Here is a 22634-nt window from a genome sequence, read left to right as displayed (position 1 = left end):
GGTTCTGACTCTCCCTGACTTATGTTCTCTCTCTTTCTCTCTCCCCCTCAACCCTCTCTCTCTCTCTCTTTCTAAAATAAATAAATAAAAACTTAAAAAAATAAAATGAAATTCAAGTGTCATCTCAAGTGACACAGATTCCATACCCACTCCTTGCACTGTCATGAAAAAATTGTCCTGAATGCCATTATAGCATAGCACTTATCTTATTCTATTGCAATTATTTGGTTACAAAGTATATCTTATACTAAATGGTAATTTACATGGTAAATTTTTGAGGCTACTGAACACATTCCATACAAAGCTGAAATTTTTGGTTCCTAGCAAAGTATCTTAACAATTATATATGCCTAAAATGTTTATTAAGTAAATTGAGAAAACCATATATTCAACAAGTCTCTATTTAATTCTGACTAGTGGCACAAAGTGGGCTTTGAGAAAATACAGTAAAACCAACACAGTAAGTCAGCACATGTTGAGTGATCTAATTAAGTTTATATTATGAAAATAGCCAAACTGAATAGTGTTGAAACTATTGTTATTGCTTCTAGGAGATGTTTTAAAATTGTGGCCAAATAATTGACTGTGACCTTTAAATGAAAGAAGACAACTAGAAATTCATCAGTTTTGTGATTAAGGTGTTCACTATTACTTAGCCAAGTTTCATGGCACACATGTTTAAATTATCCATTTCAAGGCAAGAAAAAATGCAAACCATTTTGTACAAATGATGTATAGGTTATCGTAAGAAGTTTAGAAAAAAACATTAATTTGCCTTGTTGTACCTAATTCGGATGAATAAAGCATTTAATCTGGAAAACAGTGAGTATCACAATTGAGTGGAAAAATGAACATGCAGCAATTGACCCAGGAACACAATTTATATTTGGAAATTTTTCCAGTTTCATCAAAAGAATCACTTCACTAAGAGTTATGTTTTATTCATTCAATGGTACACCGAAACCCTGATGATTTGGGATACTTAATTGCACTGATCCACTTACAAACAGCATGTGCAATTGAGCAAGTGACAGGAGACCTTTATTTATTTTAGGTTATTTTAGCACAATGTTTGTCAATGTTGTATGAGGATGAGTTGTATTTAAGTATAAGATTTGGGTGATTTTTTTATGTGTCCCCTGGGGCTCTATCTTTGCCCAAACCATAATGAAAATGGAACAGCTTCAAACACCTATATTTTAAAACCACAGTGTTTGACTCAGTGGTAAATTAAAGAAAATTGATAAACAAGTAACTCTAAAATCAGTTTGACGAACAAAGCTTTCTCAGAAAGAAGCAAGAAATGTAGCCATCTTTTGCTTCCTGATAACAGCCCCAAAATGTGACTGTGGTCTTGCTCATCTAACATTGTGATAAAATATTTTCCTTGGAGTTTACAGACAACGAAGAAATTTGTGTGAAGAAACACTGTTTTAAATTTCTCTATAATATCCACATTAAAATTAATCATACTCCATAAAATGAGCTAACATGTGATCTCTACATCAAGGAAAATAATCAACCATCATCATAATAATCAGTCACGTTTTCTCCTAAAAAGCATTTGGTTTTTGTTGTTTTTTTTTTTTTATTATCATTGATAACATTGTGTTAAATGCTCCAGTGAGGTAAAACTTTTCCAGATCCATCACTTCCACTGTGGTTCTCTTAGCTAAAGTGTGCACTTTGGTTCTTTGGGAAAATTCTCAAAAACCTTATACGATGTCGTGTCTTATTTTAACTTATAGAAAATATGATGTTATAAAAAGCAAATAAAAAACTCAACATCTATAGGGATGTGATCATCTCTAGAGTTGCACTGACAGTAGAAAACAATAAATGCAATGTTACTGCTCAGCACATATGTAAGGTCTTCCCCTACATCATAACCTCCATTGTAGTTAAGCTAGAATTGGGTTTCTATTTTCCAAAGAGACTGGAAGTGCAAGTGATGTGTGTCACTCTCTGGCAGAGATGGTTTACAAAACCTGACTTTTTTTTTCATTTTTCTCACTTATTCTTTCTATAATGTGGTAGGACACATGTTGAGAATGGTCATTTCAAATGGAGGGAGCATAGGCCATGCGCATCACTGAATGGAGAAGATCTCTCATCAAATCGCACACGAGTTTGTCTTCAGGGTAAGTAATTCTCTATGTTTGTCAGATTTCTTGTTCTTGTCTTAGTCCAGTTTACCCACACCAAGGAATAGCCACGGTTGAAATGAAAGATGAGGTCATGGACCAAGTATTTGTGGAGCTGTTTCATGAAACTTTGTCTTCTGAATTTAAATCCCATGCTTTCATCTGTGAACAAAGTGAAAGAAGGGCTCATTGAAGATACATACACACTATACCAAGCCTGAAATTTTAAGTGTTGCCTTGAAATATTTCAGCCTCCAAGGGCCCCAAGGACTTGTATTTATTTATTTTTTAAATTTTTATTTAATTTCCAGTTAGTTAACATACAGTGAAATATTAGTTTCAGGTATACAATTTAGTATACACACACATACAGCGTGTGTTTAGTATATTACGCACATACAACGCCTAGTGCTCATCACAAGTGTCCGCCTTAGTACCTATCACCATTTAACCCATCCGCTGCCCCCCTCCCCTCCAAAACCCTCTGTTTGCTCTCTATAGGAAAGGGCCTGGTTTATGGTTTGCCTGTCATTTTTTCCTCTATGTCCATCTGTTTTGATTCTTAAATTCTACATATCAATGAAATCATATAATATTTGCTTTCCTCTGACTGACTTATTTCACTTAGCATAATACTCTCTAGCTCCATCCATGTCATTGCAAATAGCAAGATTTTATTCTTTTTGATGGCTGAGTAATATTCCAGTGTGTGTGTGTGTGTGTGTGTACCACAATTCTTTATCCATTCATCAGTTGATAGACTTTTGGGTTCTTTCTATAATTTGGCTATTGTTGATAATGGTGCTATAAATATTGGGGTGTGTGTGTCACTTTGAATATATATATATATATATATATATATATATATATATATTTTTTTTTTTTTTTTTTTTTTTTTTGGGTAAATACCAGTAGTGCAATTGCTGGATCAAAGGATAGTTCTATTTTTAACTTTTTTAAGAACCTCCCTACTGTTCTCCAGAGTGCTACACCAGTTGCATTCCCACCAATAGTGCCAAAGGGTCACCCTTGCTACTCATCCTCGCCAACATCTGTTGTTTTCTCTGTTGTTAATTTTAGCCATTCTAACAGGTGTGAGGTGACATCTCATAATAGTTTTGATTTGTATTTACCTGATGATGAGTGATGTTGAGCATCTTTTCGTGCATTGTGAGCCATATGGATATCTTTAGAAAAGTGTCTGTTTATGTCTTCTGCCCATTTCTTCACTGGATTATTTGTGTTTGGGGCTTTGAGTTTGATAACTTCTTTATAAATTTTGGATACTAACCCTTTATCCAATATGTTATTTGAAAATATCTTCTCCCCTTCTGTAGGTTGCCTTTTGGTTTTGCTGACTGTTTCCTTCACTGTGCAGAAGATTTTTATCTTGATAAAGTCCCAACAGTTTATTTTTGCTTTTGTTTCCCTTGCCTCCAGAGATGTACCTAGTAAAAAGTTGTTATGACGATGTCAAAGAGGTTGCTGCTTGTGTTCTCCTCGAGGTTTTGATAGCTTCCTGTCTTATATTTAAGTCCCCAATCCATTTTGTATTTATTTTTGAGTATAGTGTAGAAAGTGTCCAGTTTCATTTTTTTGCATGTTGCTGGCCAGTTTTCCCAACATTATTTGTTGAAGACACTTTTTTCCCCCATTGGATATTCTTTCCTGCTCTGTTGAAGATTAGTTGACCATATACTTGTGGGTCCATTTCTGGGTTTTCTATTCTGTTACATTGATCTATGTGTTTATTTTTGTGCCAGTACCATAATGTCTTAATGACTACAGCTTTGTAATATAACTTGAAAACCAGAACTGTGATGCCTCACTTAGCTTTCGCATATTTTTTTCAAGATTTATTTGGCTATTTGGGGGTCTTTTATGGTTGCATACAAATCTTAGGATTCCTTGTTCTACCGATGTGAAAAATGCTGGTTGTATTTTATGTGTAGATTACTTTGGGTAATATGGACATTTTAACAATATTTGTCCTTCCTTTTTCTTTAAAGTTTATTTATTTTGAGAGTGAGAGCAAGCAGGGGAGGGGCAGAGAGAGGGGGAGAGAGAAAACCCCAAGCAGGCTCTGTGCTTTCAGTGCAAAGCCCAACATGGGGCTCATGATATCATGACCTGAGCTGAAATCAAGAGTCGGATGCTTAACCAACTGAGTCACACAGGCACCCTGATTTGTCCTTCCAATCCATGAGTATGGAATGTTTTTCCATTTCTTTGTTTCATCTTCAGTTTTTTTCTTCAGTGTTCTATAGTTTTCAGAGTACAGATTTACCTCTTTAGTTAGGTTTATTCCAGGGTATCTTATGGTTTTTGAACAATTGTAAATGGGATTGATTCCTTGATATCCCTTCTGCTATTTAATTAATAGTGTATAGAAATGCAACAGATTTGTGTATGTTGATTTTGTATCCTGTGATCTGTGTATCAGTTCTAGCAATTTTTTGGTGGAGTCTTTCAGTTTTTCTACCTAGACTTTCATGCCCTCTGTGAATAGTGAATGTTTGACTTGTTCCTTGCCAATTTGGATGCCTTATATGCCTTATATTTAATTTTTGTCTGATTGCTATGGCTAGGACTTCCAGTACTATGGTAAATAACAGTGGTGAGAGTGGACATCCTGTCTTGTTCCTGACTGTAGAGGAAAAGCTCTCAATTTTTTTTTTTCCCCATTGAGGATGATAGATGCTGGTTTTTTTGTTTTTTTGTTTTGTTTTTTTGTTTTTTTTCATATACGGTCTTTATGATGTTGAGGTTGTTTCCTCCATACTCACTTTGTTTAGGGTTTTTATCAACAATGGATGCTGTATATTATTCTTATTTCTTGTATTAATATGTTGTATCACACCGATTGATTTGTGAATATTGAACCACCCTTGAACACAGGAATTAATCCCATGTGATTCTGTGTAAATAATTATTTTAAAGGTACTGTTGAATTCGATTTGTTAGTATTTTGCTGAGAATTTTGGCATCCATTTTCATCAGAGATATTGGCCTATCATTCTCTTTTTTAGTGGAGTCTTAGTCTGGTTTTGGAATCAGGGTAATGCTGGCCTTGTAGAATGAGGTTGGAAGTTTTCCTTCCATTGCTACTTTCTGGAATGGTTTGAGAATAGGTATTAACTCTTCTTTAAATGTTTGGTAGAATTCCCCTATAAAGCCATTAAGCCCTGAGGTTGTGCAGTTTGTTGTTATATAATTTTTCATAATATTCTCTTATAATTACTTGTATTTCTGTGGTGTTTGTTATGATATCTCTTCTCTCATTAGGGATTTTATTTATTTAGGTCCTTTCTCTTTTCTGTCTGATATTTCTGGCTAGGGATTTATCATTTTTTTTTTTTTTTAATTTTCTCAAAGAATCACCTCCTGGTTTCATTGTTCTGTTCTACTGTTTTGTTGTTTTGTTTTGTTTTGTTTTGTTATTGATTCTGTATAATTTATTTCTGCTCTGATATTTGTTATTTCTCTTTTTCTTTTGGTTTTAACCTTCATTTGTTGTCCTTTTTCTAACTCCTCTAGGTATAAGATTAGGTTTCATATTTGAAATTTTTCTTGCTTCTTGAGTTAGGTCTGTATTGCTATATATTTCCCTCTTGGAACCACTGTTGCCACATCCAAAAAAGTTTGGGTCCATCATGTTTTCATTTTCATTTGTTTTCATGTATTTTTTAAAATTTCTTCTTTAATTTCTGGGTTGCTCCATTTATTCTGTAGTAGGATGTTCTTTAGCCTCCATGTATTTGTGGTCTTTCCAAACTTTTTTATTGTAATTGACTTCAAGTTTCATAACATTGTGGTATGAAAATATGCATGGTATGATCTCAATATTTTTGTATTTATTGAGAGCTGATTTATGACCTAGTACATAATCTATTATGGAGAATGTCCCATGTGCACTTGAAAAGAATGTGTATTCTGCTGTTTTAGGATGAAATGTTCCCAGTATATCTCTTAAGTCCATCTGGTTCAGTATGTCATTCAAAGGCATTGTTTCCTTATTGATTTTCTGCTTAGATTATCTGTCCATTGATATAAGTAGGGTGTTAACTGCCCCTACTATTGTTGTAGTATTATTAATGAGTTCCTTTATGTTTGTTATTGTTTAATATGTTTGGGTGCTACCAAGTTGGGAGAATAAATATTTACAATTGTTAGATCTTGTGGTATAGATCCCTTTATTATGATATAGTGCCCTTCTTCATCTCTTGTTACAGCCTTTGTTTTAAAATCTAGCTTATCTGACATAAGTATGGCTTCTCTGGCTTTCTTTTGACTTTCATCTGAATGATAAATGGTTCTCCATTCCTTCGCTTTCAATCTGCAGGTGTATTTAGGTCTAAAATGAATCTCTTGAAGGCAGCATATAGATGGATTTTATTTTTCTATCCATTCTGATACCCTATGTCTTTTAATTTGAGCACTTAGTCCATTTACATGTAGAGTGATTACTGATAGATATAAATTTAGTGTCATTGTATTACCTGTAAAGTCAGTGTTCTGGTGATTTTCTGTGTTCGTCTCCAGTCTTTGTCACTTAGGGTCTTTCTTTCCATTCAAAGAGTCCTCTTTAATATTTCTTGCAGGGCTGGTTTAGTGGTCACAGACACCTTTAGTTTTTGTTTGTCTGGGAAACCTTAAGTCTCTAAGCTAAGTGGCAAAGCATCTGACTCTTTATTTCAGTTCAGGTCATGATCTCATGGTTCTTGAGACTGAACTCCAAGTTGTGTTCTGTGTTAACAGTATGGAGCCTGCTTGTACTCTCTCCTTCTCTGCCCCTACCACTTGCGCATGCACTTTCTTTCTCTCTCAATAATAATTAAATAAACTTAAAAAACAAACAAGTTAATGCAATCCCCACACAAGGAACAGAGGACACCCTACCACCTTCTTACTACAAAGCCTGTCTCCCAGTAACCCTGTTGATTCACTCTAATCCTGAGTACACTTTGTGGCCATGCAGTGTTCTTGTCTCCCAAAACTATGAATATATGTGACTAAAAAAAGGTGGCCAATATCATTTGTTGAGTGTAAGGTGTTGTGTGTTAAGCCATCTCATACTATTTAGGGTGGGGAATCTTTGCAATGCCATCATGGTGAATAAAAGATTATCAGAATGAACACACACACAGACATATACACATGGCTGATCTTATACAGAATTTAACTAACATTTCTATCAAGTACAGTTACTAAGGTGAAGGAAAAAAGAAAAAAAATTAAAAGGCTGAAATATATGATATAGGAAATGTGACCAATAGTTGGATAAAGATAAACAACTGAGAAAAGTTTGTCTAGCATCTTTTGGGAAGATAGAAAAGTGGCTTATTTCAGTAAGTATAAAGTTATTTTGGAAAAATAAAGTTTTATGATATTCTCCAACAATATGCAGCAGTACTTAACAAATAAAAGGCAAACGAAATGATGATATTATTCATAGTTGGGTAGCATTGAAATAGTTACAACAGAAGGACACTGAAAAAGTAACTTCCTAAACTTACATTAAACACATGATAATAAATATTCTGGAATATGTAATCTATCAGGGCCACAAGACAAATAGAAAAATTTATTTTTGTTGTAGATTGAGAATACATTGAAGGAGTTGTTTTTATTTACTAGGTACTGTACAGGTCAACCCGTGTATTTAAAAAGATGAACACTACCTATCTATAAATTATGCATCATTGCTTTTTTTTTTAAGTTTACTTATTTATTTTGAGAGAGAGAGATAGAAAGCATGTACATGAGTGGGGGAGGGACAGAGAGAGAGATTGAAACCCAAGTAGGCTCTGCACCCTCAGCACAGAGCCTGATGCTGGGTTCGATCCCACAAACTGAGATCATTACCTGAGCTGAGATCGAGAGTTGGATGCTCAATCAGCTGAGCCACCCAGGCACCCCTATGCATCATCATTTATACACTTCTAAACATGTATTTTTACATGATCGCCAATACAATTTTTTTTCAAATAAATTGGTTCCATGGATATTTAGATAAATTATAATCCCATGTAGTAATAGAGTTGAGTATATTTACATAAGCAAGAATAACAATGCTGAAGTTGGGAAGGATCCAAAGTTATAATAATGTTTATGATCAAGATACAATATTAGTAAAGAAAAAACACTAAACTTATTTCCAAATGTGAGGATGATATTATAATGAATCATGATAGGCATCTTTACAGATGAAATCAATACTATCATTTGATCCATTTGATTGAACTTCTTAAGATAACTTCCTGCCTGGCAAATGAACTTAATTTAATCTTCAAGTGATTTCTATTGTTGCTATACTTATGTGAGCACACTTAAGTGATTCTAAGGTTATAAGTTAAATACTTATTCAACTCTTCCATGCTATTTAAACAGGAATTATAAATGAGTAATATTTATTTATAAGCAATATATAGAAGCAAACAGAAGTCATATTCTATGACAACTGGCAAATTTATTTATTCAAATTTTTAGTCCACATTCATTTATATGGCAATAAAACAATGGCAAAACCTAATAAGTAAAATAAATAGGAGGCAAGTTTAAGTAAGACGATGCACTTGCATGCTACCACTGACGTCTCTGTAATATTCCTATATTTAAAAACCTAAAAAAATTAACCATAAAACTATCACATCAGAATGTCAGGGGTATCTTAAATCAAAAAACTAAATGAGGCAGAATTACACCAGGATTTAGATTCCCCATGGGAATTTATGATAGTAATCTAAGTTGTTGAGTACACAGACTGTTTCATGAACTTCACACATCCCCACAGTAGTCTGTAATCATCCAAATAACCCTCAAGGCACAGTATATCAATATAATTTTACAGATGTATTCTGAATAGCTCTGGTGTCCTTAAGATGCTTGTGAGGAATATTCGTGTTCTCTTATGCATAGATAAATATCATAAGGGACTGTTATCAGTTCTCGTAGGAGTTTTTGGAGATATTTATAAAGAATCTCATTATGATATCACTTATTTAATGTCCTTTGGTTTAAATTAAAAAAAACATTAAAATAAAAGCTAATATAGAAAAGACTAGACTATTTATTCAAAACCTCTTGCTCCATATCTACACAAACTTTTAAGAAAGCCCACACGCCCTTCCACTGTTGTCACCATTACAAACCTGCAAACCCCAGTCCACGTTTGGGACAAAATACCTAAGTTAGTTTTCCTTCATTATCTTTCAAGCCACCTTCAGACCTGCTTGAAAGTCTGCTCTACTCTCCCCAGAAAGCCTCACTTATGAGTAATAAACTTTTCCTAATCTCTTGTACATGTGTGGTATCATCTGTGTAGACACTTGAACCAAAGTTTGGGTAATGGGGTCCATCCTGAGTCCATAGGATGACTACATAATTAAGAATAATAAATGAAGAAATAGCATACTAAGAAAAATGTGCCAACCAAAATAATTTCTTATGGAACTATTCATTCTCTATTTTCAACACTATTTCTGTCACCTATTTTTTCAATCCAATGCTGAACATAGGTGCTTAGAGATTTGCTTCTGCTCAGGATATAGAAATCTCAAGAATACCATATCATCTGAAAGGTAAGAAAAAAAGTGGATATTCTGCCCCAAGAAACGGGGCAAAAATCCATTGCTTCTGTTTTGTTTGTGTGTGTTTCTCTAAAGAAGGGCTAAGGAAAAATCTCTTGGACCCTGGATACTGAATCAATATAAAAAGATAGGTAACAAGTGATATACAACTGGTAATTGTAATTATCACTGTTCCTGCGTTGTCATCAAAGAATGCTATCTATATAATTTTTAATTTTTGTTATTTATTATTTTGTTAATGGTTTATGATAAAATATAATAGTGTATTTTCTTTTCTCAAGATGCATATATTAGTATATTTTAATGATGTCAACACTTTAATTATGTTATTTATGTCCTTTAGATTTTATTCACTTTAGGGGCACCTGGGTGGCTTAGGTGGTTGACCATCCAACTATTTATTTCAGCTCAGGTAATGATCCCAGAGTGTGGGATCAAGCCCTGCGTCAGCCTCTGCCTTGCGTATGAAGACTGCTTAAGATTCTCTCTCCCTCTCTCTCTCTCTCTGTCTCTCTCTCCCCACCCACTGTGCCTATCCCCTGTTCTCTCTCTCAAATTTAAAACAAAACAACTAGATTTTATTTATTTTAGCTTGTTTTGTCTATTAAGGATCATGATAGTTGTTTTTAAACATATTAGTAATAATTTTATATTTCTCTTTGCATTTCCTATCTTTTTTCATGGAATTTGAAGCTTAATAGTGTGTTGCATAGATATACTTGACTATACTTGACTAATTCCTAAAATATTATTATAAAGTGTCTTTTTAAAAATGAATTTAATATTTTTTTCCAATCTTAACATAATAGATAATGATGGTTTTTGTTTTGGTTTGGTTTTCGGTTTTCTATTTTATATTTGCCTGTTTTACTTTTCCCAATCCTTACATTTTCAATATTTTCTGAAGGAATTTCAAAGATTCTTATAACTAGAGGAAAATTGACATTTTGCTTTGAGATACAAAATAGAAAGTTAACTTTTAATAGGTGGGTTCAGATAACATATGTTACTGATAGACATTGTTTTATTGTGTCTTATAGGGTTATAACTTCCCCTTTGAAAACTTTAAAAAATTCACAAAAAAACTATTTCCTTGTATTTAAGTATATTCACGTTTATTCTGATAGATTGGTTTCTACTCTTTTTTTACTAGCAGTTAACTTCATAAACCTAATTTTCCGTGTTGCCTTTTATTTACTTATTTTTTAAGTTTATTTATTTATTTTGAGAGAGAGAGAGAGAGAGAAAACAAGTGGGGGAGGGGTAGAGAGATAGGGAGAGAGAGAGAAAGAGAGAGAAAATCTCCATGGTCCCCGCTGAGCCCAACATAGGGCTGGATCTCAGGAACAGTGAGATCATGACCTAAGCCAAAATCAAAAGTCAGATTCTTAAGTGACAGAGCCACCCAGGCGCGCCCCCCCCCCCCCCCCGATTAAAAGCTTGCCTTTTAATCCTCTATTTTTCAGGCACTATCAATGAACCTCTTACAGGAGCATAAGTACAATTAGTATATTTCCTTTTCCACTGTCTTCCTATCACTTTCCTCTGCAAAAAATGCAAATTTAGTTGGTTATATTGGCTTTCCTATCTTTTATTTTAGTTTTCTTCAACATAGTTGACATGTACTTTAGGGAAATCACCTTTACTTCTAACAATATATTTGGGGAAATAATCAAACTGTCTCACACTTTCACTTCCCTTTTTCCTCTGAATAATTTTTATATGTTTTCTTTTTATTCAGTTAACACATTAACTTTTTTTTTAAATATAACAAGATTATTAATATTTTAATCTTATTTAAAGTCTTATTTAATACTGTAAATTATTTTGGGTGACCTTTAGTCTGTTTGCTTTGGCGCTCTTCATAACAAACTAATTGCTTGAAGTTTGAACATTAGATATTTCTTAGTGAACACATGGGAAAGTTATATCCTCAAGTACTATATGCCAAAAGTGTATATGTATTGTCTCTTACATGAATGATAGCTTCAATGTGCACATAGTCTTTGGGTCTCTTTCTTTTCTTAAGGATCTTGTAGATTATATAGCACTGAATGTTGTTATAAAAAACACTAGGGTTACCCTAGATTCTCTTCGTTATAGCCTGGCTTCTTCTTCACAATGGTCAAAGTCATTCTTATATTATCTTTAAATTACAAGAGTTTATTAAGGCGATGTCTTTGTGATGAGTATTTAGTTCCAAATTATCATTTTCCCAATGCTTATGTGCTCAATCTTTCCTGAAGTACTTTAACAGGACCCAAATAGAATCAGTTCCTACTGACTAAAAAGGGACATTTTGATCACCTATAAAGTCTGTAAATGCAATGGATTATAGTGCATCAAACATGTGAAATACATAAATTCATAATGACAAACACACATACAAAACTTGCTCCTTGATCACATTTGTCATAAGCTAGGAAACCAGCTCATTGTTTGGAAAACTGACAAATTACTAGAAAAAATGAACCATTTATCTTATTTTTCCTTTATGAACTTTATCTAGGGATAGCAAAGTAGCTGAAGGGAGGAAGTTTCTCTTTACAAAAACATTCCAGCCCATAATTGAAGAAAGAATTTTGTACCACAGAATGGATTCATAAATGTGAACAATGATTTCAAACCTTGATAAGAACACAAAATAAATATTTTATGCCTTCTGATGGAAATATATAGCATCTCCTGTGAAGTGGTTTTGCCAAAATCTTAAATTCAGCAATCACTTCCTGTATTTAAGTGTCAATATTTAGGAAATACCTCAAGAGAAGATTATGTCAAGCCATAAATAAGGAAGCAAATCCAAATTGTGGGAAAATTTGTAAGAAAAATTACCTGGTTTTTTCAAAGAAAACAATAAAAAATTGTAAGGAGAAAAAAAGGAAAGGGATGTGAAAGACTTTGAGACATAATAACTAACCCTAACATGTAGACCAAAAGTAAAACTTATAGAACAATTTGAATAATGTGAATATTGGTAATATTAAGGTATTATTTTATTGCTGATTTGTGCTATGAACAACAGCATTGGGGTTATGTGTATAAAGTGGAATCTTCGTAATTTATAAATAAATGGTAGCCAATTTATTGATACAATTATATAATTTCTGAAACTTACTTCTCATAATCTTTGTGGCTCTTGGTAGATGGGAAAGTATATTGTGCATGAATTTATAAATTTTGAAGTTTAGAAAGGGTTATAGGAGTTTTAATTACAACTCTTTTTCTTTTGCACAAATATTTTAAATTTTCTCTAAAAAGGCAAAAATAGGGGCGCCTGAGTGGCTCAGTCGGTTAAGCGACCAACTTCGGCTCAGGTCATGATCTCGTGGTTTGTGAGTTGGAGCCCCGCGTCCGGGCTTGTGCTGACAGCTCAGAGCCTGGAGCCTGTTTCAGATTCTGTGTCTCCCTCTCTCTCTGACCCTTCCCTGCTCATGCTCTGTCTCTCTCTGTCTCTAAAAAATAAATAAATGTTAAAAAAAAATATAAATAAATAAAATAAAAAGGCAAAAATAAATAATCCCTCATTAAAGAATTTGTTCTTTTGAGAGTCAGAACACAAAACCAAACAGGATAGGCAATATACTCTCTTGAGAAGAATTTTTGTATCCAAGCCTACAACTTTGATTGTAATTATGCACTATGGATTAGAATGTGAATTGAATTTGTGTGAAAGACATGATCAAAGAAGTTATCTGATATAACATATTAGATGATTTTGTTATTGCTCTTGTTGAGTGTTCAAATGTTCCTGATATTATTTGGACATCTCACTGAAAAAGCTTCAAGAGTCAATGATGAGGACAATCTACATAAATTCATAAACATTTACTAATACCTATATATGAGAAAAGATAAAATATAACATTTTAAGAACAGGAAAGTATTTTAATAAGAAAGTACTTATGTTAATTATCCTCACACTTCATGTATTTTATTTTCTCACTTAATTTCCACCAAATATTATATTTTGCATTTCTAGTATGTCTTTCTGGGAAAAAAAAATAAGTGATTCAACAAACTCTTCTGACTAATTCTTACAGTTTTTATTATAATTTTTGGATACATTTAAATTTGTTTTTAATATGTATGTATCCAGCAGTTTCTTTTCAAATACGTTCTCTGTGCCTTGTAATAAATAGCAGAATAAAGTCATTTAATCATGCAAGTATTTCATAGTATTAAAGGGACAAGAGATATTCCCAAAAATCTTCTTTATTTTTTTTTAAATTTTTTTAACGTTTATTTATTTTTGAGACAGAAAGAGACACAGCATGAACGGGGGAGGGTCAGAGAGAGGGAGACACAGAATGTGAAACAGGCTCCAGGCTCTGAGCTGTCAGCACTGAGCCCAACGAGGGGCTCAAACTCACAGACCGCGAGATCATGACCTGAGCCGAAGTCTGCCGCTTAACTGACTGAGCCACCCAAGCACCCCCCAAAAGTCTTCTTTAAAGAACAGAAACACAATGCCTGAAATAGTGACAAACAAGTACCAAATTATCCCCTTATGCAGATAACAATTCTTTCCAGAGCATCTAATAATTTAAGACAGAATAACGTGTACTTTTTAATTCCTGGTGGACACTATATTAATACAATAGTTAATTTTTCATAGCTAGTCTACCAGTGTTTATGGCACTAGTCTAAAGTTTTTATGGCAGCCATGATAATTTTATTGTGACCTTGTTATAAAAAAAGAATTAATTATGATTATATAGCATTAAAAGACCTTAATAATGTCATATGATGATAAAACTAAACTATGATGGGAATTTGAAAAGATCAAAATATATAAAACAAATGCAAATTTTCAAAACATAATTTATGACATTCTGATATCAATTCTCCACATTCAAATTTATTATTTTTAAAGTATGATCATTTAGTCATGTGGGTTAGGTATATGTGTCTGTTTTAACAGAGGAAGTGGGGTGAGAAAGAGGAGTGGAAATGATAAATTGATGTTCAACTTAGTAGCTTTCTTACATATCAATAATGATCAGCTATTATAGGTTATTTTTTTTATTTTCAAGTTATTCCATAAAATTTTGTCTGTTTTTAAGAGAAGTCAAAGTCAAATGTCTTAAATAGCTATTTTAATTATTTTGATAATTATTTCCTTACCAATTCTCTGACTTTACAGGCACAAAAAGTGACATCCCTTTTCACCTACAGACAGAATCACAATTTTTCAGAAGTAGTCATCCCTGAGGCAAGCTTCAATAAATAGTTTTGACAATAAATATGACAACCTGTCCAACTAAACTCATTATCAACCTTTTGCAACATTTTTGTTCATTGTATTCATTCTAAATTAGTATTGCATATTATTGTTATACTTTAAATGTATACTTTAGAAATTTCAGACAAAAAAATTTAGAAATATATATAAATCACTAGATCTCAACACAGATGTATACTTTAGAATCATTAACCACTGCAATAGTAATTCTAGAACCAATTAGGTCAACCATGATGATGTTTAATTTTTAACTTAATTTTTACTAATGAAGAGTCACATAACAATTATTTAATAGGAAAATAGCATTCAATTATTCACAACTTTCTGGAAAAATTTCTTTATCATTGAATGTGATTTTTTAGCCATCACTCATCATCAAATTTGATCCAAAACTGCACAGAACTGAAAAATGCAAACTGCTAAAAATAATTATCTGTACTTATGACAAAAATTTTCTGCTGGGAGAGTAACATTCATGTACAAAAAATGCACATTAGTCTAGGAAGTAAGCACTGAGAGGCTTATAATATAAAACAATACTACTCATCAGTGTCTTGGTAAATCTAACCATTTTCTTATATTAATCTAGTCAACTGGGTTATAGTTTTTTAGCTGGCCACTGGAACATATATATATGTACCATGTACCTATTTATTTTTGTTTTCTATTTGCTATCCATTTTCCTTTGTATGCTATGAAAATAAAATGCCAAAGACCAAAGAAAATACTTTTAGCAGACTGGAAATAGTTTGAGCATAAGATGCATTTCCATTTTCCTTGCCAGCACGGAAAGTTGCAGTGAGCAAAACCTTTTCAGGATAAATCACTTTGACAATCCCTGGTGTGGAGATGGTAACAGTTTATCACTTCAGATTGTCAGTGTGTTTGCTTCTGGGAATGAAGTAAAAAGATCAAGTTGCCTGAGATCCCCAATGTGCTGCATCACCATCAGTGCACTCCCTGGAGCAAGCAGAATATTTGTTCTGGTATCAGCCTTGTTGGGCTTCTTATTTAAGTGGGTAAATTTCAACTAGATACAAAGTGTCATCTTTATTACTCTGAATGCTAAATGTTCCCTAGAATGTTGTAAAATAAATAGCTATTACGTGAAGACATTAAAATAGAAAACTAATTGTTCTCCTTTTAAAGCATCGCCTTATATATTTATCAAAATAATGAAAGTACAATAAAATAAATAGGGTAGAAAAATGAACTACATGACAAACAAGGAATAGAAAGAGAAATACAAGCAATACTGCTATATATGATTAGAAACACAGCAGGTGTCTATGAAGCACATGGAATTGGTCATTGAGATCCTTGATTAGCTTTGCCCAATTGCTTAGGTGGTTGAGCAGGGAAATTTGATTGCTGATTGGGTTACCCAATCTGGTTGCTAGGATGACCTAATAACCGGACCAATCATTTACAGTCCAGTTATTTTGATTATCCTGTGACTCAAATTGCCCATTTCATAAACTTATCCACTGCTCAGATCTCAACTTGTAAGTGATTGAGGTGATCAGCCACATAGAAATGATCAGAGTACTCAATTTTAGAACATAAAATTGTGAATGAGATGAAGAAATGGAAAGAAATTCTGTTCTCAAAATCTAAAAACTGATATAATGAATAAAGTTTTTCCCTTATAATATAAATGTTCTCAGCCTTGTTCTTATTTCTAAATTAAAATCTAGATAATCTTTTTGAAACCTTTCTCAGCTGACAAAAATCAGTGTATTGAAAGAAGTCAGAGAAAATTAGTTCATTTCAGTGAATATGAATGAAATGAACTGCATTACTCATGATACTTGAGTGGCATTATTTAACTGATTATAATTACACAACAAATTAGGTATTTGTTTAATTGAAATTTGCCCAAGGAAACATTTCACAAATTTCTTACAAATCTAGTTATTACTAATCTTCAATTGCCATGGTATATAAGACAGCTCACCTCATAGTATAGGTATCCCACCACTTCCCCCTCCATAGCTTAACTATTTAACATTTATTAATACTTTTTTTCTTCTGAAAAGATATTTAGGGCAAGAGGGATATTGTTTACCAAGACTATTCTTATAGATTGTGCAGGCACAAATCTAACTTGAGTATATTTTTATCAGCGTTCCAAAAGTCAAATCACATGTTGTATCCCTGTATATGTTCAAACCTTAAATTTACAGATTTTTCCCCCAAAGCCCTGATTTCGGTAGCCTTTCCCATATAGCATAAAACCTCTCAATACATTCAGATATGCTGATACAGTTTGTCTTCTAGCCTATTTTGTCTTCTAGTCAATTTTTCAAGGGAATTTTTTGTGAAAGAACCTCATCCTAAACACTGCAAAATATGTTCATTCAGCAAGGCAGTGGTAAAAGGTAAGAAAATATTCTCTGTTGAATACCTTGTATTTATATCACTTTGAATTGTGTATTTAACGTTAAAAAATATATATTTTGAAGAGTCTCTTGGAGGTCACAGAAGATGGTGGCGTAGGAGGACACTGGGCTCACCGTGTGTCCTGCTGATCACTTAGATTCCACCTACACCTGCCTGAATAACCCAGAAAACCACCAGAAGGCTAGCAGAATGGAGTCTCGGGAGCCAAGCACAGAAGAGAGGCCCACAGAAGAGGGTAGGAAGGGCAGAGAGGCGGTGTGCCCTCCACGGACTGGCGGGAGGGAGCCGGGGCACAGGGGCAGCCCTCCGGCCAAGCAGAGCCCCTGAGTCTGGCTTGCAAAAGCAGAGGGGCCGGAAGGAGTGTGCTCCTACAGCAAGCAGGATTTAGCATCTGGGAGGTCATAAGTTAACATCTCTGCTCGGAAAGCGGGAAGGCTGGAGGACAAAGGGAGGGAGAGTTGCTGATCCACGGGAGGACAGAGCCTAGTTTGGCGGGGAACAAAGGCGCTCACCAGTGCCATCTCCCTCGCCCATCCCCCAGCCAAAATCCCAAAGGGAACCAGTTCCTGCCAGGGAACTTGCTTGCTCCGTGCAAACACCCAACTCTGTGCTTCTGCGGAGCCAAACCTCCTGCAGCGGGTCTCACTCCCTCCCTCTGCCACAGGACCCCTCCTGAAGTGGATCACCTAAGGAGAAGTGAGCTAAGCCAGCCCCTCCTGCCCCCTTGCACCTTGCCTACCCACCCCAGCTAATACGCCAGATCCCCAGCACCACAAGCCTGGCAGTGTACAAGTAGCCCAGACAGGCCACGCCACCCCACAGTGAATGCCGCCCCTGGGAGAGGGAAAGAGAAGGCACACACCAGTCTGACTGCGGCCCCGCCCACAACTCCAGTTATACACCACAGCACAGGGGAAGTGCCCTGCAGGTCCGCACCACTCCAGGGACTATCCAAAATGACCAAACAGAAGAATTCCCCTCAAAAGAATCTCGAGGAAATAACAACAGCTAATGAACTGATCAAAAAGGATTTAAATAATATAACAGAAAGTGAATTCAGAATAATGGTCATAAAATTAATCGCTGGGCTTGAAAACAGTATAGAGGACAGCAGAGAATCTATTGCTACAGAGATCAAGGGACTAAGGAACAGTCAGGAGGAGCTGAAAAACGCTTTAAACGAGATGTAAAATAAAATGGAAATGACCACGGCTCGGATTGAAGAGGCAGAGGAGAGAATAGGTGAACTAGAAGATAAAATTATGGAAAAAGAGGAAGCTGAGAAAAAGAGAGATAAAAAATCCAGAAGTATGAGGGGAAAATTAGAGAACTAAGTGATACACTAAAAAGAAATAATATACGCATAATTGGTATTCCAGAGGAGGAAGAGAGGGGGAAAGGTGTTGAAGGGGTACTTGAAGAAATAATAGCTGAGAACTTCCCTGAACTGGGGAAGGAAAAAGGCATTGAAATCCAAGAGGCACAGAGAACGCCCTTCAGACGTAACTTGAATCGATCTTCTGCACGACATATCATAGTGAAACTGGCAAAATACAAGGATAAAGAGAAAATTCTGAAAGCAACAAGGGAAAAACGTGCCCTAACATATAAAGAGAGACCTATAAGACTCGTGACTGATCTCTCTTTTGAAACTTGGCAGGCCAGAAAGGACTGGCACCAGATCTTCAATGTGTTGAACAGAAAAAATATGCAGCCGAGAATCCTTTATCCAGCAAGTCTGTCATTTAGAATAGAAGGAGAGATAAAGGTCTTCCCAAACAAACAAAAACTGAAGGAATTCGTCACCACTAAACCAGCCCTACAAGAGATCCTAAGGGGGATCCTGTGAGACAAAGTACCAGAGACATCACTACAAGCATAAAACATACAGACATCACAATGACTCTAAACCCGTATCTTTCTATAATAACACTGAATGTAAATGGATTAAATGAGCCAACCAAAAGACATAGGGTATCAGAATGGATAAAAAAACAAGACCCATCTATTTGCTGTCTACAAGAGACTCATTTTAGATCTGAGGACACCTTCAGAATGAGAGTGAGGGGATGGAGAACTATTTATCATGCTACTGGAAGCCAAAAGAAAGCTGGAGTAGCCATACTTATATCAGACAAACTAGACTTTAAATTAAAGGCTGTAACAAGAGATGAAGATGGGCATTATATAATAATTACAGGGTCTATCCATCAGGAAGAGCTAACAATTATAAATGTCTATGCGCCGAATGCGGGAGCCCCCAAATATATAAAACAATTACTCACAAACATAAGCAACCTTATTGATAAGAATGTGGTAATTGCAGGGGACTTTAACACCCCACTTACAGAAATGGGTAGATCATCTAGATACACGGTCAATAAAGAAATAAGGGCCCTGAAGGATACATTGGATCAGATGGACTTGACAGATATATTTAGAACTCTGCATCCCAAAGCAACAGAATATACTTTCTTCTCGAGTGCACATGGAACATTCTCCAAGACAGATCATATACTGGGTCACAAAACAGCCCTTCATAAGTATACAAGAATTGAAATTATACCATGCATACTTTCAGACCACAATGCTATGAAGCTTGAAATCAACCACAGGAAAAAGTCTGGAAAACCTCCAAAAGCATGGAGGTTAAAGAACACCCTACTAAAGAATGAGTGGGTCAACCAGGCAATTAGAGAAGAAATTAAAAAATATATAGAAACAAATGAAAATTAAAATACAACCATCCAAACACTTTGAGATACAGCAAAGGCAGTCCTGAGAGGAAAATACATTGCAATCCAGGCCTATCTCAAGAAACAAGAAAAATCCCAAATACAAAATCTAACAGCACACCTAAAGGAAATAGAAGCAGAACAGCAAAGGCAGCCTAAACCCAGCAGAAGAAGAGAAATAATAAGGTTAAGAGCAGAAATAAACAATATAGAATCTAAAAAAACTGTAGAGCAGATCAATGAAACCAAGAGTTGGTTTTTTGAAAAAATAAGCAAAATTGACAAACCTCTAGCCAGGCTTCTCAAAAAGAAAAGGGAGATGACCCAAATAGATAAAATCATGAATGAAAATGGAATTATTACAACCAATCCTTCAGAGATACAAACAATTATCAGGGAATACTATGCAAAATTTATGCCAACAAATTGGACAACCTGGAAGAAATGGAGAAATTCCTAAACACCCACACTCTTGCAAAACTCAATCAGGAGGAAATAGCTTGAACAGACCCATAACCAGCAAAGAAATTGAATCGGTTATCAAAAATCTCCCAACAAATAAGAGTCCAGGACCAGATGGCTTCACAGGGGAGTTCTACCAGACGTTTAAAGCAGAGATAATACCTATCCTTCACAAGCTATTCCAAGAAATAGAAAGGGAAGGAAAACTTCCAGACTCATTCTATGAAGCCAGTATTACTTTGATTCCTAAACCAGACAGAGACCCAGTAAAAAAAGAACTACAGGCCAATATCCCTGATGAGTATGGATGCAAAAGTTCTCTATTAGATACTAGCAAATCGAATTCAACAGCATATAAAAAGATTTATTCACCATCATCACATGGGATTCATTCCTGGGATGCAGGGCTGGTTCAACATTTGCAAATCAATCAACGTGATACATCACATGAATAAAAGAAAAGATAAGAACCATATGATCCTGTCAATCGATGCAGAAAAGGCCTTTGACAAAATTCAGCACCCTTTCTTAATAAAAACCCTGGAGAAAGTCGGGATAGAAGGAACATATTTAAAGATCATAAAAGCCATTTATGAAAAGCCCACAGCTAACATCATCCTCAATGGGGAAAAACTGAGAGCTTTTTCCCTGAGATCAGGAACATGACAGGGATGCCCACTCTCACCACTGTTGTTTAACATAGTGTTGGAAGTTCTAGCATCAGCAATCAGACAACAAAAGGAAATCAAAGGCCTCCAAATTGGCAAAGATGAAGTCAAGCTTTCCCTTTTTGCAGTTGACATGATACTATACATGGAAAATCCGATAGACTCCACCAAAAGTCTGCTAGAACTGATACATGAATTCAGCAAAGTTGCAGGATACAAAATCAATGTACAGAAATCAGTTGCATTCGTATACACTAACAATGAAGCAACAAAAAGACAAATAAAGGAACTGATCCCATTCACAATTGCACCAAGAAGCATAAAACACCTAGGAATAAATCTAACCAAATTGTAAAAGATCTGTATGCTGAAAACTATAGAAAGCTTATGAAGGTAATTGAAGAAGATATAAAGAAATGGAAAGACATTCCCTGCTCATGGATTGGAAGAATAAATATTGTCAAAATGTCAATACTACCCAAAGCTATCTACACATTCAATGCAATCCCAATCAAAATTGCACCAGCATTCTTCTCGAAACTAGAACAAGCAATCCTAAAATTCATATGGAACCACAAAAGGCCCTGAATAGCCAAAGTAATTTTGAAGAAGAAGACCAAAGCAGGAGGCATCACAATCCCAGACTTTAGCCTCTACTACCAAGCTGTCATCATCAAGACAGCATGGTATTGGCACAAAAACAGACACATAGACCAATGGAATAGAATAGAAACTCCAGAACTAGACCCACAAATGTATGGCCAACTAATCTTTGACAAAGCAGGAAAGAACATCCAATGGATAAAAGACAGTCTCTTTAACAAATCGTGCTGGGAGAACTGGACAGCAACATGCAGAAGATTGAAACTAGACCACTTCTCACACCATTCACAAACATAAACTCAAAATCGATAAAGGACCTGAATGTGAGACAGGAAACCATCAAAACCTTAGAGGAGAAAGCAGGAAAAGACCTCTCTGACCTCAGCCATAGCAATCTCTTACTCGACACATCCCCAAAGGCAAGGGAATTAAAAGCAAAAATGAATTACTGGGACCTTATGAAGATAAAATCTTCTGCATAGCAAAGGAAACAACCAACAAAACTAAAAGGCAACCAACGGAATGGGAAAAGATATTTGCAAATGACATATCAGACAAAGGGCTAGTATCCAAAATCTATAAAGAGCTCACCAAACTCCACACCCAAAAAACAAATAACCCAGTGAAGAAATGGGCAGAAAACATGAATAGACACTTCTCTAAAGAAGACATCCAGATGGCTAACAGGCACATGAAAAGATGCTCAACGTCACTCCTTATCAGGGAAATACAAGTCAAAACCACACTCAGATATCACCTCATGCCAGTCAGAGTGGCCAAAATGA

At 35.0% G+C, this 22634-nt stretch overlaps 1 long non-coding RNA gene across 1 annotated transcript in view; it reads right to left on the bottom strand.

Moving 5' to 3' along the window:
- Window positions 1-2093: 2093 nt before the first annotated feature.
- Window positions 2094-22634, bottom strand: part of LOC122217145 — a 47065-nt gene continuing 26524 nt past the window's right edge. The window contains exon 3 of the long non-coding RNA XR_006201312.1: window positions 2094-2306. This is a non-coding gene — a long non-coding RNA (uncharacterized LOC122217145). The remainder of the gene's footprint in view (window positions 2307-22634) is intronic.

This window comes from Panthera leo, chromosome B1 (genome assembly GCF_018350215.1).
Source record: "Panthera leo isolate Ple1 chromosome B1, P.leo_Ple1_pat1.1, whole genome shotgun sequence".
NCBI classification, from domain to species: domain Eukaryota; kingdom Metazoa; phylum Chordata; class Mammalia; order Carnivora; family Felidae; genus Panthera; species Panthera leo.
Note: the sequence above shows the minus strand (reverse complement) of the source record. Positions and strands in the feature narration are given on the sequence as shown.